The sequence below is a fragment of the Coregonus lavaretus genome, assembly GCF_964263955.1.
Source record: "Coregonus lavaretus genome assembly, chromosome: 13".
Classification (NCBI taxonomy): domain Eukaryota; kingdom Metazoa; phylum Chordata; class Actinopteri; order Salmoniformes; family Salmonidae; genus Coregonus; species Coregonus lavaretus.
In genome coordinates this window covers 37,301,210-37,321,329 of record NC_140000.1, presented here as the reverse complement: position 1 = coordinate 37,321,329, position 20,120 = coordinate 37,301,210, and the positions used below count along the sequence as shown (strand labels likewise).

The 20,120-nt window shown below is 45.3% G+C and overlaps 1 protein-coding gene across 1 annotated transcript in view; it reads left to right on the top strand.

The window, feature by feature from the left end:
- The window catches only part of LOC311140431 (ras-related and estrogen-regulated growth inhibitor-like), a 53,492-nt gene that overhangs the window by 4,889 nt on the left and 28,483 nt on the right, over positions 1-20,120 (top strand). The gene's annotated exons all lie outside the window — the stretch shown is intronic.

Below are 20,120 nucleotides of genomic sequence, written 5' to 3'. Positions count from 1 at the left end.
GCAGTAGCTAACAAGATAATGAAGAGCATATGTCTCTTGCACGGCACAAATGAAGAGAGATTGCTCTCCATGGCGTTGGAAAATATTTATTTGAATGTTATCCATGTTTAATAATCCCATTATGTAACACTGATGTCTGTGAAGGTCAAATCAGGGACTGTTTTGGAAACTGCAGCAAGATGCCAAATGATTCAATGATAACCCATAAAGTACTGTAAGTACTGTACAGGCAGGCAGCAGGGTGTACTTTGCATGGACATGTATTATTAACCACTAATAGGTCATGTGGAATAAGGAATACCACTTCTATAAAAGGGAAGTATGAGTGTTACAGCCCAGCCCTGTATATTGCAAGACATCATCCTCCTATTACAGCCAAACTCAACTGGCGAACTGCGGTCCGGGTCCGGACCCAGAGAAGGGTCTCTAACTCAGCAACCTCTCTTTCTCTCTCTCGAAGCAACGCCCACCTCTACTAGTGCCCCATCTAATCCAATTGCACGGTTATATGCAAATACAAGAGGCCATGTCTTACCCAATCACATCAATGCAAATATCCTCTGCGGAACCGCCGGACAGGTAGGCAGAAAGAAACAGAAAGATTTGACCGCAGATAGGAGCTTAGTTACCAGTGTCTTTCTTAAACTGGCTTGTTCAAAAAATGTATAATGTTATGCCGAAAACCATATATTCAAAGACGAGTAGACGGAAAAGTAATTCTTCCCACAACCAGCACAAAACCAATGTGCCTGATATGCAGTGAGTCAGTAGCCCTCGTGAAAAGTGCCAATGTTAAGCACCGTTATGACGCCAAACATAGTAATTTCAATCAAGACAAGGACGTGAGAACAAACAAGATTAACCACCAAAGTTTTTGTCAATTATCTGACAGCACAACAACGTGCAATGGATAGTGCACTGACGATAGCCTGGGTTTTGGTTAAACACCCCCAAAAAAAAGTCAGACGCTGAGATGGTAAAAGAAGCATGTGTGACGCTGCTGACACCTTGCTTGAAGGTAAACAAAAATATGAGATCAGGGAAAATATCCAACAGCAGTGAAAACTGAAATATTAGCTGAAGATTTGACTTCACAACTTGATGAGGCCATTCAGAATGCACCATGCATTTCATTAGCTGTGGATGAATCAACACTGATAATGCATAGCTTCTAGTGTTTGTCAGATTGTATAATGAAACAAAGAAGGAATTCTGTGAGGAGCTATTGGGCTTAACAAATCTAGAAGCACACACGCGGGAAGAGGATATCCATGAGACCATCAAAGGGATGCTGACAAAAAGGGGGATAGATCTGAAGTCCGTGGTCTCCATCACCACAGATGGAGCTCCAGCCATAATAGGAAGGAGGAGGGGACTGGTTGCACGTTTGAAAGAGGACCACCCTAAACCTGGCATCTTACCACTGCATCATCCATCAATCTGTCTTGTGTAGGGCTGTGGTGGTCATGAAATTTTGTCAGCCAGTGATTGTAAAGCAAATAACTGCCAGTCTCACGGTAATTGACAGTTAATTAACATAAGCACATTTAGCATCTCCTGGCTTCTACGCATAGCCTACAAGCCACTGATGCAGACCTTTGGAACATCTACATTTAAAAAAGTCTAATAAATCCATCACAATAAATCCATTATTTATTTTAGACAGGTCTAAAGAAACATGATATGAAGAAAATGTAGTCTGTTTCAGAAGAACAGAATAGCATACTCTGAGTTGTCCTTATGTTAGGCCCTGATCTGGCTATGCTGTGAGCTACACTAGTTAATTTAGCAGACAAGATTTGCTTAGAATTCCGTGGCATTATTTTCTATTATTTTATAGTATGAAGAATACAATTGAACATAGCTGAATAAAATAGAAAGGATATTTTCTCCAAAGGATTTGAGGGAGTGCACACATGCGGCTATTCTGTGTTGAGCGGTTAACAAAGAAACAGGTACTCCTATATGCTTAATTTAGAGTTATTTATGTAACTTTAGTTGTGATACAAACGTTGGGCTATATGTTTAGATTTTTTATACATTCTAAGGCTGCATGATGAGACTAATGATGATTAGAAAAAAGTATCATGAAAGGCATGAGCTCTGCTTTGTTTCTTGCGCAGGCTGTACATACTTCATTCACAATTTGATAGCACTTGATAATAATTATAATTCCCTTCTCACGGCTGTGGGCTCCAAAGCACCTCTTACTCACATGGCTCTCAGTCACGTCTTTCTCACAGGCTACAAGTGAAGACAGACACATCGGGGACGCAACTGCGCGAGTCCTTATCCAATACCGAGGCGCATATTGAAGATATTGGAAGAACTGCCCACATTTACTTTTCGTTAGCCAACAAGATGAGTAGGCCTAACGAACAGCAAAAGCACTAGCCTATGTCAATCTACTATCCCCCATAATACAAAAGCTGACCTATTCTGTGCGAGAAAGAAATATTCCAAAACATAGTCTGGGACAGTTGTGGGATGCGATAGATCCCAAATTAATACAACCACTCGCATCAAAAAATATTTTTTAAGTAATGAGGCTGACGCAACAGATCAGAACGTTTAGCTTAAAATGTTGATAAACTATTAGGCTATTTCTTCACATTATAAGCGCATCAATGCACACACCAGTAGGCTATAAGCGTGAATGTTCCATTAGCAGGAAAACACCATTCTCAAAAGTGACTGCAAATGCGAATATGCATGTAAAGCTTTTATTATAAAGGTGCATTTTTATGGTGAAAATTATCTTCCCCAAACTTGATGTCAACGATGTAGTGATGGTGTGGTGGGGAATCAGGCGCAGAAGCAGAGGTACAGTCCAACAAGACTTTACTATGCAAAATAATCCACAAACGGCAGGATGCCAAACAGACGCGCACAGGCGTCAACACACGATCGCACGAAAACACAGTGCGCAAAACTCTCCTAAACAGAGGAGGACACTACTAATCCTGGCGTACTGGAAAAATAACACAGCTACGCAACCATCTGACAAGCGACAATTACACACAACACTATACACACAAACAGGGAACTAAATAGGGTGCATAATGAGACCTAACACAAAACAGGTGTGGCTAACAGACAAAACTAATCAAACAGGAAACACAGAACATAGAACGGTGGCAGCTAGAATTCCGGAGACGACGAACGCCGAAGCCTGCCCGAACAAGGGAGAGAGGCAGCCTCGGCCGAAACCGTGACAGTACCCCCCCCTTGACGCGCGGCTCCAGACGCGCGCCGACTCCGGCCTTGGGGACGACCCGGAGGCCGCGGCGCAGGGCGCGTCGGATACCCCCGATGGAATTCCGTCAGGAGCGACGGGTCCAAGATGTCTCTCCTCGGCACCCAGCACCGCTCCTCCGGACCGTACCCCTCCCACTCCACTAGATACTGAAGACCCCCTCTCCGACGTCTAGAATCCAAGATGGATCTCACGGTGTACGCCGGTGCCCCCTCGATGTCCAACGGGGGCGGGGGGGTCTCCAAGATCTCATGTTCTTGGAGTGGGCCTGCTACCACCGGCCTGAGAAGGGACACATGGAACGAGGGGTTAATACACTTATACTCAACTGGTAACTGTAATCTATAACATACCTCGTTCAACCTTCTCAGGACTTTAAATGGCCCCACAAACCGCCGACCCAGTTTCCGACAGGGCAGGCGGAGGGGCAGGTTTCTGGCAGAGAGCCAGACTCGATCTCCAGGTGCGTACACAGGCCCCTCACTGCGGTGTAGGTCGGCGCTCGTCTTCTGTCGACGTATGGCACGCTGCAGATGGACGTGTGCAGCGTTCCACGTCTCCTCCGAGCGCCGCACCCACTCATCCACAGCGGGGGCCTCGATCTGGCTCTCATGCCATGGTGCCAGAACCGGCTGGTACCCTAAAACACACTGAAAAGGGGTTAGTTGGGTGGAGGAGTGGCGGAGAGAGTTCTGTGCCATCTCGGCCCAGGGCACATATCTCGCCCACTCCTCCGGCCGGTCCCGGCAGTATGTTCTGAGAAACCTGCCCACATCCTGGTTTACGCGTTCCACCTGCCCATTACTCTCCGGGTGGTAACCCGAGGTGAGGCTCACCGAGACCCCCAACCGCTCCATAAAAGCTCTCCAGACTCTGGAGGTGAATTGGGGACCCCGGTCAGCCACAATGTCCTCGGGCACCCCGTAGTGCCGGAACACATGAGTGAATAGTGCTTCGGCGGTCTGTAGGGCAGTAGGAAGACCCGGCATGGGGAGCAAACGACAGGCCTTAGAGAACCGGTCCACAACGACCAGGAGTGTAGTATTCCCTTGAGAGAGGGGAAGGTCAGTTATAAAATCCACCGAGAGGTGGGACCATGGTCGTTGTGGAACGGGCAGGGGCAGTAACTTACCCCTAGGCAGATGTCTAGGCGCCTTACACTGGGCGCACACCGAGCAGGAGGAAACATAAACCCTCACATCCCTGGCCAACGTGGGCCACCAATATTTGGCACTAAGACAGTGCACTGTCCGGCCGATACCCGGATGTCCAGAGGAGGGTGACGTGTGAGCCCAATAGATCAATCGATCCCGACACTCGAGCGGAACATACTTCCGACCCTCCGGGCATTGTGGTGGACTAGGGTCGATGCGTAATGCCCGCTCGAGCTCAGAATCGAGCTCCCACACCACCGGTGCCACTAGACACGACTCCGGCAGTATGGGAGTGGGCTCCACGGACCTCTCCTCCCCGTCATACCGCCGAGACAGCGCATCTGCCTTACCGTTTTGTGACCCAGGGATGTAGGTGATCTTAAAAGAGAAACGGGTCAAAAACATACTCCATCTAGCCTGTCGAGGGTTCAGCCTCCTCGCTGCCCGGATGTACTCCAGGTTACGGTGGTCCGTCAAAATGAGGAAAGGGTGTTGAGCCCCCTCAAGCCAGTGCCTCCACACCTTAAGGGCCTGTACCACAGCTAACAGCTCCCTGTCCCCTACGTCATAATTTCGCTCCGCCGGGCTGAGCTTCTTGGAATAGAAGGCACAGGGGCGGAGTTTAGGTGGCGCGCCTGACCGTTGTGAAAGCACGGCGCCAATACCGGCCTCAGACGCGTCCACCTCTACCTGAAATGGTAAAGAGGGATCCGGATGCGCCAGCACCGGAGCCGAGGTGAACAGGTCCTTCAGCTTCTCAAACGCCCTGTCCGCCTCGACTGACCACTGCAGACGCACCGGGCCCCCCTTTAAGAGAGACGTGATGGGAGCTGCCACTTGCCCAAAACCCCGGATAAACCTCCGGTAGTAATTCGCAAACCCCAAAAACTGCTGCACCTCTTTCACAGTGGTTGGTGTTTGCCAATTACGCACGGCTGACACTCGGTCTACCTCCATCTTCACCCCTGACGCAGACAACTGATACCCCAAAAAGGAAATCGACTCCTGGAAAAACAGACACTTCTCTGCCTTCACATACAGGTCGTGCTCCACCAGCCTCCGCAACACCCTGCGCACCAGGGCCACATGCTCGACACGGGTAGGTGAGTACACGAGAATGTCATCTATGTACACCACGACTCCCTGTCCCTGCATGTCCCTGAAGATCTCATCCACGAATGATTGGAAAACTGACGGAGCATTCATCAACCCGTATGGCATGACTAGATACTCGTAATGGCCCGAGGTGGTACTAAAGGCTGTTTTCCATTCATCATCCTTCCTGATGCGCACCAAGTTGTACGCGCTCCTGAGATCTAATTTCGTGAAGAAACGCGCCCCATGCAACGACTCAGTCATGGTCGCAATCAGCGGGAGTGGATAACTATACTTCACCGTAATCTGATTGAGACCACGGTAATCGATGCACGGACGCAAACCCCCATCCTTTTTCTTCACGAAAAAGAAACTCGAGGACGCGGGGGAAGTGGACGGCCGTATGTATCCTTGTCTCAGTGATTCGTCTATGTAAACCTCCATAGCTTTCTTCTCCTCCTGAGACAGAGGATACACATGACTCCGTGGGAGCGCAGCTCCTGCCTGAAGGTCTATCGCACAATCCCCCTGCCTATGGGGTGGCAACCGCGTCGCCCTCGCCTTACTAAACGCAATAGCCAAATCCCCATACTCAGGTGGAATGTGCAATGCGGGCACCTGGTTTGGACTCTCCACCGAGGTAGCCCCTATGGAAACGCCCAAACATCTACCCACACACTGAGCAGACCACTCCATCAGAGCCCTCTCCTGCCACGAAATAACGGGGTTATGGGTACTTAACCAGGGCATGCCCAGCACCACCGGATACGCAGGAGAGTCAATCAGAAACAGTTGAATTATCTCCTGATGACTCCCCTGCGCACACATCCTAAGTGGTGCCGTGACCTCCCTGATTAAGCCCGTACCCAACGGACGACTATCTAGGGCGTGAACGGGAAAAGGAACATCAACAGGGAGAAGGGGAAACCCTAACTCTAAACAAAACTTCTTATCAATAAAATTCCCAGCCGCGCCTGAATCTACCAGCGCCTTATACTGGGAATGAGGTGCCACCTGCGGAAAACGCACAGGCCTACAAAAATGGGCAACAGTGAGCTCTGGGTGAGTGGGGCGCCTACTCACCTGGAGGGAATCCCCAGTGCGGGACCTGTCGTCATCTCCCCGAGGAGGCCATCCCCAGCACCTAGCCGCGGTGTGTCCTCCCCGACCACAGTTGGTGCAGTGGATGGACCCCCTCACCTGCCGACTCCTCCTATCTCTAGCGCCAGTGCCCCCGAGCTCCATAGGACACGGCTCGGATGCGCTGGAGGGTGAAATGGACGGACCCCCCTCAGGACGTCCGCGGGTGGCCAATAGGTTATCTAACCTGATTGACATGTCGACCAGCTGGTCGAAAGAGAGACTGGTGTCCCTACAGGCCAGCTCCCTACGGACGTCCTCTCTTAGGCTACATCGATATATATCGACGAGGGCCCGCTCATTCCACCCTGCATCAGCCGCTAGAGTACGGAATTCAAGCGCGAATTCCTGAGCACTCCTCCTCCCCTGCCGGAGGAAGACCAGACGCTCCCCCGCCGCTCTCCCCTCCGGGGGATGGTCGAACACCGCCCTAAAGCGGCGGGAGAACTCGTCGTAGGTGATACTCGCGGCGTCGATCTTCCTCCACTCCGCGTTGGCCCATTCCAACGCCTTCCCGGACAGGCAGGATATCAGGGCAGACACGCTCTCATGCCCCGAGGGTGCCGGGTGTACGGTGGCCAGGTACAACTCCACCTGGAGGAGGAATCCCTGACACCCAGCCGCGGTTCCGTCGTAGGCCCTCGGGAGAGCGAGTCGGATCCCTCGGTGTTCAGGCGCTGGAATGGGCAGGCTGGCCGATGGTGCTGGCTGGGCTGGCGGTGAGGAAGGTGTTGGAGGTGCGCCCCAGCCTCGGAGCGTGGTGATTACCTCCTGCAGGGCGGTTCCCATCTGGAGGATCTGTTCCTGTTGCTCCCGAACCTGGACCTCCAGTCTCGTCGGCGCTGCTTCGGCTCCCGCTGATTCCATGTTTAAGGTGTGTAATTCTGTCAACGATGTAGTGATGGTGTGGTGGGGAATCAGGCGCAGAAGCAGAGGTACAGTCCAACAAGACTTTACTATGCAAAATAATCCACAAACGGCAGGATGCCAAACAGACGCGCACAGGCGTCAACACACGATCGCACGAAAACACAGTGCGCAAAACTCTCCTAAACAGAGGAGGACACTACTAATCCTGGCGTACTGGAAAAATAACACAGCTACGCAACCATCTGACAAGCGACAATTACACACAACACTATACACACAAACAGGGAACTAAATAGGGTGCATAATGAGACCTAACACAAAACAGGTGTGGCTAACAGACAAAACTAATCAAACAGGAAACACAGAACATAGAACGGTGGCAGCTAGAATTCCGGAGACGACGAACGCCGAAGCCTGCCCGAACAAGGGAGAGAGGCAGCCTCGGCCGAAACCGTGACACTTGAAACCCACGCGCTGCTTATGAATGCCAGCTAGGCTCTACACCAGTTGTAAAGCAGATTAATGTGCTTAATTTTAAGAAGTTATTTGGCCACTTTAGTTGGGATACAAACGTTAGGCTATATGTTTAGATTTTTAATACATTCAAAGGCTGCATGATGATGATGATTTGAAAAAAGTAGCATGAAGGGCATGAGCTCTGCTTAGTTTTTTGCACAGGCTGTACTCACTTCATCAGTCTCTCACTTGATAATGCCTCGAATTTCCCGGCGGCAAATATATAATTCACAAGTGATAGGCTAATATTATCACCCATCAGACTATTCTTGATTTAATCTTGTCTTTACATATACAGTGAGGGAAAAAAGTATTTGATCCCCTGCTGATTTTGTACATTTGCCCACTGACAAAGAAATGATCAGTCTATAATTGTAATGGTAGGTTTATTGAAACAGTGAGAGACAGAATAACAACAAAAAAATCCAGAAAAACGCATGTCAAAAATGTTATAAATTGATTTGCATTTTAATGAGGGAAATAAGTATTTGACCCCCTCTCAATCAGAAAGATTTCTGGCTCCCAGGTGTCTTTTATACAGGTAACGAGCTGAGATTAGGAGCACACTCTTAAAGGGAGTGCTCCTAATCTCAGTTTGTTACATGTATAAAAGACACCTGTCCACAGAAGCAATCAATCAATCAGATTCCAAACTCTCCACCATGGCCAAGACCAAAGAGCTCTCCAAGGATGTCAGGGACAAGATTGTAGACCTACACAAGGCTGGAATGGGCTACAAGACCATCGCCAAGCAGCTTGGTGAGAAGGTGACAACAGTTGGTGTGATTATTCGCAAATGGAAGAAACACAAAAGAACTGTCAATCTCCCTCGGCCTGGGGCTCCATGCAAGATCTCACCTCGTGGAGTTGCAATGATCATCAGAACGGTGAGCCCAGAACTACACGGGAGGATCTTGTCAATGATCTCAAGGCAGCTGGGACCATAGTCACCAAGAAAACAATTGGTAACACACTATGCCGTGAAGGACTGAAATCCTGCAGTGCCCGCAAGGTCCCCCTGCTCAAGAAAGCACATATACAGGCCCATCTGAAGTTTGCCAATGAACATCTGAATGATTCAGAGGAGAACTGGGTGAAAGTGTTGTGGTCAGATGAGACCAAAATGGAGCTCTTTGGCATCAACTCAACTCGCCATGTTTGGAGGAGGAGGAATGCTGCCTGTGACCCCAAGAACACCATCCCCACCGTCAAACATGGAGGTGGAAACATTATGCTTTGGGGGTGTTTTTCTGCTAAGGGGACAGGACAACTTCACCACATCAAAGGGACAATGGATGGGGCCATGTACCGTCAAATCTTGGGTGAGAACATCCTTCCCTCAGCCAGGGCATTGAAAATGGGTCGTGGATGGGTATTCCAGCATGACAATGACCCAAAACACACGGCCAAGGCAACAAAGGAGTGGCTCAAGAAGAAGCACATTAAGGTCCTGGAGTGGCCTAGCCAGTCTCCAGACCTTAATCCCATAGAAAATCTGTGGAGGGAGCTGAAGATTAGAGTTGCCAAACGACAGCCTCGAAACCTTAATGAGTTGGAGAAGATCTGCAAAGAGGAGTGGGACAAAATCCCTACTGAGATGTGTGAAAACCCGGTGGCCAACTACAAGAAACGTCTGACCTCTGTGATTGCCAACAAGGGTTTTGCCACCAAGTACTAAGTCATGTTTTGCAGAGGGGTCAAATACTTATTTCCCTCATTAAAATGCAAATCAATTTAAAATATTTTTGACATGGTTTTTTCTGATTTTGTTGTTGTTATTCTGTCTCTCACTGTTCAAATAAACCTACCATTAAAATTATAGACTGATCATGTCTTTGTCAGTGGGCAAATGTACAAAATCAGCAGGGGATCAAATACTTTTTTCCCTCACTGTACTAAATAATATATATGTCAAATTTGTTTTGATTTAGAATGGACCATTATCATGCACCTGTCTCGAAACAGAGGCAGGGGAAAAAAATCGATGCACTTAAATAGCGAATGGAGGACGCTATTCCCTTGGTTGTATTTTCATGCCATTCTGTTGTAAAGAGAAGCAATGTGCTTAATATTAGGAAAGTAGAGAAATAAATATAGTAGGCCTAGCCTATAGAAAGGTGATGGGATCCTACTCTTTTTAATAGAGGCCATCACTCTGTTTTCTCAAGCAATTGCATAGCCTATAGAAATGTTGCGCAACATGAGCTCATGGGCTCTCATGAAGTGTTTGATTTTCGATTACATTTGCAGTGATGTCAGCGTGATTAGAGGGACATTAGAGTGCAGAGTATCAGGCAGTTAGCAAGTTTAGTAGGCTACTAATGACCATCAGCAGCATCAGAGCTTGGAGAAACCTAATTACTGCCATCATGACTCGTGACCGCCGGTGTGGCTGTAATACGGTCACCGTAACAGCCCTAGTCCTGTGTGCCAGTCTGGGAAAAGAGTATTCTGAGGTCATGACAACGATGATGAAACTAATTAACTTTTTGAGAGCAACATCATCCCTATAACAACGCCTGCTACGAGGCTTTCTGATAGAGGCCAATGCCAGTTTTGATTACTTACTACTGCACAACAATATCAGATTGCTCAGCAAATGCAGGGTTTTGGAATGCTTTTGGGCCATTTGTGAGGAAATCAACGTTTTCTTATCAGAGCAAAAGAGTGACAAGGCAACTCAGTTTTCAGAGTTTTTGAAAGATGAGGAGAAGATGGAAACCGTTGCATTTTTGACAGACATTACATCACACCTTAATCAACAATGTTAAGCTGCAGGGACGGGACAACACAGTGTGTGATATGATAACAGCAGTCCAGGCTTTCCAGAAGAAATTAGAGCTTTTCAAGAATGATCTCCAGGGAGAACTTGTCCACTTCCCCAATCTTCTGGTGCAAACGCAGGGAGATGAAGATGTTCCCAAACATGTTGATATCATCGAGAAGCTAATGGATAGCTTCAAGGCTCGCTTTGATGACTTCAATGTTGGAAGATAACTGCTGCTGCTCATCCAGAACCACTTCTTGGTCACAAATGTGACAAAGTTGTCAGAGGAAGCAAAACAGATCTTCAGATGGGTAGATGTTGAATCACTGCAAATGGAGTTGATTGAGCTGCTAGAAAATGTGGCTTTTAAGGAGCAGGCTGGTGATTGTGACCCTGTCACTTTCTGGGAAAAGATTGTGCCTGCAGCTGATGTCCCTGTTCTCAAGAAACTGGCACTACAAATCCTGACCATGTTTGTCTCCACATACAGCTGTGAATCAGCCTTCTCCCCAATGAACTTTATTAAAAAACAAATACCGCACCGGGCTCACCAATGAACACCTGCACCAGTTTCTTAGAGTTGCTCTCACACCATTTGTGCCTAAGTTCAAAGCATTGGCAGGAGACAGAAAGTGCAATTTCTCTCATTGATGCAAGGGCAAGGTCCAGAGTGGCTTATACATGAATATTGCATGGCCCACAGTGACTTTCTGAGCATTCAGATTATTATTTTTGTTCAACTCTCCTTTGTTCTCCAGAAAACATGCACTTTATTTAATGTAAATATTATTTAATAATTCAAGGCCCATGTACAATGGTTCACAGTGCACTTTTTGCATAGACAACTGTGTAACCACATTTGTTCTTCAGCAGTGTTGATGCAATGACGCACATGTTTACATTCAAAAGAAATAACTTGTAATTCATTCAAATGTGTCTTATTGTCTCATTTAATGTATTTAATGCACATTTTATATACACTACCGTTCAAAATTTTGGGGTCACTTAGACATTTCCTTGTTTTCGAAAGAAAAGCAATTTTTTTGTCCATTTAAAATAACATCATATTGATCAGAAATACAGTGTAGACATTGTTAATGTTGTAAATGGCTATTGTAGCTGGAAATGGCAGATTTCTAATGGAATGTCTACATACAGTGAGGGAAAAAAAGTATTTGATCCCCTGCTGATTTTGTACGTTTGCCCACTGACAAAGAAATGATCCGTCTATAATGTTACTGGTAGGTTTATTTGAACAGTGGGAGACAGAATAACAACAAAAAAAATACAGAAAAACGCATGTCAAAAATGTTATAAATTGATTTGCATTTTAATGAGGGAAATAAGTATTTGACCCCTCTGCAAAACATGACTTAGTACTTGGTGGCAAAACACTTGTTGGCAATCACAGAGGTCAGACGTTTCTTGTAGTTGGCCACCAGGTTTGCACACATCTCAGGAGGGATTTTGTTCCACTCCTCTTTGCAGATCTTCTCCAAGTCATTAAGGTTTCGAGGCTGACGTTTGGCAACTCGAACCTTCAGCTCCCTCCACAGATATTCTATGGGATTAAGGTCTGGAGACTGGCTAGGCCACTCCAGGACCTTAATGTGCTTCTTCTTGAGCCACTCCTTTGTTGCCTTGGCCGTGTGTTTTGGGTCATTGTCATGCTGGAATACCCATCCACGACCCATTTTCAATGCCCTGGCTGAGGGAAGGAGGTTCTCACCCAAGATTTGACGGTACATGGCCCCGTCCATCGTCCCTTTGATGCAGTGAAGTTATCCTGTCAGTTATTTTGTGTTTCTTCCATTTGCGAATAATCGCACCAACTGTTGTCACCTTCTCACCAAGCTGCTTGGCGTTGGTCTTGTAGCCCATTCCAGCCTTGTGTAGGTCTACAATCTTGCCCCTGACATCCTTGGAGAGCTCTTTGGTCTTGGCCATGGTGGAGAGTTTGGAATCTGATTGATTGATTGATTGCTTCTGTGGACAGGTGTCTTTTATACAGGTAACAAACTGAGATTAGGAGCACTCCCTTTAAGAGTGTGCTCCTAATCTCAGCTCGTTACCTGTATAAAAGACACCTGGGAGCCAGAAATCTTTCTGATTGAGAGGGGGTCAAATACTTATTTCCCTCATTAAAATGCAAATCAATTTATAACATTTTTGACATGCGTTTTTCTGGATTTTTTTGTTGTTATTCTGTCTCTCACTGTTCAAATAAACCTACCATTACAATTATAGACTGATCATTTCTTTGTCAGTGGGCAAACATACAAAATCTGCAGGGGATAAAATACTTTTTTCCCCTCACTGTAGGCGTACAGAGGCCCATTATCAGCAACCATCAATCCTGTGTTCCAATGGCACATTGTGTTTGCTAATCCAAGTGTATCATTTTAAAAGGCTAATTGATCATTAGAAAACCCTTTTGCAATTATGTTAGCACAGCTGAAAACTGTTGTGCTGATTTAAAGAAGCAATAAAACTGGCCTTCTTGAGACTAGTTGAGGATCTGGAGCATTAGCAATTGTGGGTTCGATTACAGGCTCAAAATGGCCAGAAACAAATAACTTTCTTCTGAAACTCGTCAGTCTATTCTTGTTCTGAGAAATGAAGGCTATTCCATGCGAGAAATTGCCAAGAAACTGAAGATCTCCTACAATGCTGTGTACTACTCCCTTCACAGAACAGTGCAAACTGGCTCTAACCAGAATATAAAGAGGAGTGGGAGGCCCCGGTGCACAACTGAGCAAGAGGACAAATACATTAGGGTGTCTAGTTTGAGAAACAGACGCCTCATAGGTCCTCAACTGGCAGCTTCATTAAATAGTACCCGCAAAACACCAGTCTCAACGTCAACAGTGAAGAGGTGACTCCGGGATGCTGACCTTCTAGGCAGAGTTGCAAAGAAAAAGCCATATTTCAGACTGGCCAATAAAAAGAAAATATTAAGATGGGCAAAAGAACACAGACACTGGACAGAGGAAGATTGGAAAAAAGTGTTATGGACAGACGAGTCGACGTTTGAGGTGTTCAGATCACAAAGAAGAACATTTGTGCTGGAGGAGTGCTTGATGCCATCTGTGAAGCATGGTGGAGGCAATGTGATGGTCTGGGGGTGCTTTGGTGGTGTTAAAGTGGGAGATTTGAAGAAAAGGGATCTTGAAAAAGGAAGGCTATCACTCCATTTTGCAACGCCATGCCATACCCTGTGGACGGTGCTTGATTGGAGCCAATTTCCTCCTACAACAGGACAATGACCCAAAGCACAGCTCCAAACTATGCAGTAACTATTTAGGGAAGAAGCGGTCAGCTGGTATTCTGTCTATAATGGAGTGGCCAGCACAGTCACCGGATCTCAACCGTATTGAGCTGTTGTGGGAGCAGCTTGACCGTATGGTACGTAAGAAGTGCCCATCAAGCCAATCCAACTTGTGGGAGGTGCTTCAGGAAGCATGGGGTGAAATCTCTTCAGATTACCTCAACATATTGACAACTAGAATGCCAAAGGTCTGCAAGGCTGTAATTGCTGCAAATGGAGGATTCTTTTGAAGTTTGAAGGACAATTATTATTTCAATTAAAAATAATTATCAATTAGTAGACTACATTTCCATTTTGCTATATTTCCTATTCAAACTCATTCATGTATGTTTTCATGGAAAACAAGGACATTTGTAAGTGACCACAAACTTTTGAATGGTAGTGTAACATGTTTCCAAAGTCGTAGATGACTGTTTGTTACTACGCTGTACCACAATTTGTGTCACTGGACCTTCTCAAATAGTAGTTGAGTAGCCCTGTCCTATGACATTCTTGTTGCCTTTGCTAACTTCATGAATTAGACATAGGCACAATATATTTACTTCTAATAATGATGTATGACTCACAGTAACAAATATTCAAAACCACATGACTTTCAATACATTAATCCTAATAAATGAGAGAGAAGTACTACTCTCCAGCACAGAGTGTACTGATAAAAGGGGGTGAGGAGACATTTAGGGTTGCAGCTTTGTGGCGTATCAGGCACCAGTTTGTAAAACATTTTCCTTTGAAGACTCTTGAAAGAAGAGGTTAGACGTAGCAGTATGGTTCTCAGAAGTCCAGCCGTTGCAATTCTGAGACTGACGTCTTTGACCAAAGAGTGTGCGGATGGTAGCTGAAAATTGGTGACAGCCGCCTCCAACGTCAATTACAAGAGAAAGTCACTGCCTAGTGAAAGGAATATGACGAAACATTGGCACTTGGCCAAAGCTAAGTGCTTTTGCAAATTTTCTGTACTATTCTGCAGATTCTCATGTCAATTATATCCAGCTATGATCCCAACAATATACTATGCATGTTGTGTTTTTCAACGATATAGGCTTACTTACATTCAGCAAGACAGGGGTTATCAGTGGATGAGGAGAGAGTTTGAGTCAGAGAGAAGGTGGGTGTGTTTGCTTTCAGAGAATTTATCGGTAGCCTGGTTAACCTGACAGAACCACTGCAGTGTTTCCCGGAAGCTAAGACCCGGAGCTTCATTGCAAATTGACACATGCATTAAGGATTGTAGGGTTAGAGTAGAAAGTGCAGTAGCCCATTACTCTTCTGACAACCTACGCTGACCCACACACATTGTGGGGGCTGCTTTGTTAAGACTTCAGTGCGGCTTTTGACATTATCGATCATAGTCTGCTGCTGGAAAAACGTATGTGTTATGGCTTTACACCCCCTGCTATAATGTGGATAAAAAGTTGTCTAACAGAACACAGAGGGTGTTCTTTTAATGGAAGCCTCTCAAACATAATTCAGGTAGAATCAGGAATTCCCCAGGGCAGCTGTCTAGGCCCCTTGCTTTTTTCCATCTTTACTAACGACATGCCACTGGCTTTGAGTAAAGCCAGTGTGTCTATGTATGCGGATGACTCAACACTATACACGTCAGCTACTACAGCAACTGAAATAACTGCAACACTTAACAAAGAGTTGCAGTTAGTTTCGGAATGGGTGGCAAGGAATAAGTTAGTCCTGAATATTTCCAAAACTAAAAGCATTGTATTTGGGTCAAATCATTCACTAAACCCTAAACCTCAATTACATTTCGTAATGAATAATGTGGAAATTGAGCAAGTTGAGGAGACTACAATCCAGGGTTACTCCAAGCAGTTTAGTCTGTCATGGTCAAAGCATATTGATACAACAGTAGCTAAGATGGGGAGAAGTATGTCCATAATTAAGCGCTGCTCTGCCTTCTTAACAACACTGTCAACAAGGCAGGTCCTACAGGCCCTAGTTTTGTCGCACCTAGACTACTGTTCAGTAGTGTGGTCCGGTGCCACAAAGAGGGACTTGGGAAAATTGCAGTTGCCTCAGAACAGGGCAGCACGGCCGGAGAGTTAACATTAATGACATGCATGTCAGTCTCTCCTGGCTCAGAGTGGAAGAGAGATTGACTTAATCACTGCTTGTTTTTGTAAGAGGTGTTGACAAGCAGAATGTACCGAGCTGTCTGTTTTAAACTACTATCACACAGCTCGGAAACCATGCATACCCCACAAGACATGCCACCAGAGGTCTCTTCACAGTCCCCAAGTCCGGAACAGAATATGGGAGGTGCACAGTACTACATGGAGCCATGACTACATGGAACTCCATTCCACATCAGGTAACTGATGCAAGTAGAATCAGATTTAAAAAACTGGTAAAAATACACCTTATGGAACAACGGGGACTGTGAAGAGACACACACAAGGGTATAGACACATGCATACGCACACATTGTGATATTGTTGTATGGTGGTATTGTAGATGGGTAGTGGTGTAATAATGTCATGATGTACTGTTTTATATTTTGTTTTATTTGTAATGTAAGTGCTTTAATATGTTTGGACCACAGGAAGAGTAGCTGCTGCCTTGGCAGCAGCTAATGGGGATCCCTAATAAATACAAATACACGCATGCATGGACGCACTTGTAGGCTCTGCCCTAATTTATTTGCTCTCTTACACCTGGAGCTGCATGGCAAATGGTGCAGGAACACAAGGAAAGGACAATGCCCAAGGACAAGTAAGCCATTCCCCCTCTGAGAGGCCAAAATGAATCCCTCCTTTACAGTATCCAGAGGATTGACTATTGAATGTGTGATATATACCAGACATGGATATTATAGAATAAGATTATCTGAAACTTGTCCCCTAAAGAGGACTCTGAAGCTATCTATATGTATGTATGATCTCTGTGGTAACTTGTATCTGTACAGGGTGAACTGTAAATTACTCTATGCAAAGGGATTTTATTGTCCTCTCAGGAATTCTGAGTTATTTGGTCTTATCCCCCACACAAGCCTTTAAATGCTGTGACACCGTTTGGAGATTGACCCTGGTAGTCAGGTTACTGTAAACTTGGTATCGTTTCATTGGTCAATGGTGGTTGGTTTTGGGTTGAAAGAGTTACACCTTCAGATGTTATAAATTGAATTAAAAGCCTTTGTTCTCTCTCTTATCCTGTATCCATTCCATGGAGGAAGGTTGTATGATCAATTCTCATTTCCTAGGCTTCTAGGCATCTCTTTGTTCATGCTTTGTCTTGTAAGTTAAGCTTAGGATCTATATGCCTATAATAATGCTTTTGTTAATGTCAGCATTGCCTTGTAACTTAAGTTTTATGCCTTGTATGTGAATCCATTCATTTTACAAAGTAATTAAATACACTTGTATTTAGAATTCAATTTTCAAGCATTTCTTGATTGCCTATTACTGTAAGTCAACTATAGTCTCTTGCATATTGCTAAATAATCTTTATGGAGTCAGATAAACATTTTAATAGGTTAATTGCTTATTCTTATTATGAGTCATGTGAGGTATATAATACATGTGTATATATGATAAATATTACCACACTACACACTTGAAAGGGGATGATTCATTTTGTTGTCTCTTCAATAAGTTGTTCCTAACATAGGTTCTCGATGGGGTGCATAACATCAAATTACTCAGACCTCTTTCATGGCTCACAAATATGGCTGTTGTTTATAATGACGAGTCAGGATAACATACACAGTTACGCACATCCCACAGACTATACGGATACAGGGTACGTGGAATAGCATGTGAAGACGTAGGCCTATTTTTATTTTCTTCATATACATAAAAGGTACTTTATTAGAGTTATTGCAGTATGAATTGGCACAAAAACATTCTGGCTTCAGTGCAAACCTGTTGCCCCCTTCCTCAAAAGGAATCTTACATTGGAGTACACAGTACATCTTCTGCCTGTGTCTCCAATAGATTGTTTTCCGTTGTGATTTTCAGACCGTCAGCATCACCTCCTTTTCCCATTTGGAGTGTTTCCTTCTTGGCCTCCTGGAGACAGGATGATATTATTGGGTCTATTTCTGTAGGAGAACGGGAGCGTGACTGCATGTTAACGTTACACACGCACAATCAATGGGTTGTTGGCCAGCAGAAAACATTTACCATCATAATCAGAAGATTGGTTGGTTCAGGGAAAGGGAAGTTTCCTGGCTTTAGGAGGATGGTGTGTGTACATGTTTGTGAGACTTGGTTGGTTCGGATTGGTTGGTAAAAAAAATCTTACACACACAGAGACCCGGGTTTAATAAAGAAGCAGAGTATTGTCTACCCCTGATTGGTTGGTTCAGGGAATGGCAAGAGACATTTCTTGGCTTGAGAACGGTGTGTGTTTGTGAGACTTGGTTTTGATTGGTTGGAGAGATATCTTGACCTCCTTAGACACATAGACCCATGTCTAATAAAGCAACAGAGTATATTGACAGACTGTGTGGATGTAGTCTGTGCCAGCACTTCTCAGGCTTTGGCTTATTGACTCACTGGAGAGATGCTGGAGTCTGGAGATGCTATTTGTCAAACACACACACACACAGACTGGCACACACACAAACTGGCACACACACACTCTTGTGTGATGTGAGGTGTCAGCGTGGCTCTGGCAGCGTGTTATTTTTATTTGGGAGTCCAAATAAAGTGGAAACAAATTTTATTGAGTGCGAAATGTGGTCCCATAAAAGGGCCCGTCTGCTAGCTCCCCAAACATCCTGCCTCTCTCTCCCTCCGCTCCCTCCATCCCTGCCTGACAGAGAAGAAAATATAACAATAATAAAGTATCCTGCCCGCTGCTCTCCTCTTCTCAGCCCAGAAATACTGCTGTTTATGGTTTCCAACCCAACGTCTCAAGACCATGAATCAGCTTAATGCAAGTGTCTCATTAAAGAGATATGTAAACAGTCTTTCATGCCGAAAGGGCAAGGATGAAGAGTTGGGCCTTTGGAAAACAAAGAAACCGGCAAGTATTGCTGCCCCGAAGATGGACGTTCACCATATTTCAGGTGGTTATATTATAGACCACACAGTCTGTTGCTCACAGTTTTGTTGTAGTCAGATTTTTTATGACACAGGACCCCCCACAGGTTTGATTGTTTTCATGACATGCCCTTCTAATACACACACACATACAGTGGGGGAAAAAAGTATTTAGTCAGCCACCAATTGTGCAAGTTCTCCCACTTAAAAAGATGAGAGAGGCCTGTAATTTTCATCATAGGTACACGTCAACTATGACAGACAAAATGAGGGAAAAAAATCCAGAATATCACATTGTAGGATTTTTAATGAATTTATTTGCAAATTATGGTGGAAAATAAGTATTTGGTCAATAACAAAAGTTTCTCAATACTTTGTTATATACCCTTTGTTGGCAATGACACAGGTCAAACGTTTTCTGTAAGTCTTCACAAGGTTTTCACACACTGTTGCTGGTATTTTGGCCCATTCCTCCATGCAGATCTCCTCTAGAGCAGTGATGTTTTGGGGCTGTCGCTGGGCAACACAGACTTTCAACTCCCTCCAAAGATTTTCTATGGGGTTGAGACCTGGAGACTGGCTAGGCCGCTCCAGGACCTTGAAATGCTTCTTACGAAGCCACTCCTTCATTGCCCGGGCGGTGTGTTTGGGATCATTGTCATGCTGAAAGACGCAGCCACGTTTCATCTTCAATGCCTTTGCTGATGGAAGGAGGTTTTCACTCAAAATCTCACGATACATGGCCCCATTCATTCTTTCCTTTACACGGATCAGTCGTCCTGGTCCCTTTGCAGAAAAACAGCCCCAAAGCATGATGTTTCCACACCCATGCTTCACAGTAGGTATAGTGTTCTTTGGATGCAACTCAGCATTCTTTGTCCTCCAAACACGACGAGTTGAGTTTTTACCAAAAAGTTCTATTTTGGTTTCATCTGACCATATGACATTCTCCCAATCCTCTTCTGGATCATCCAAATGCACTCTAGCAAACTTC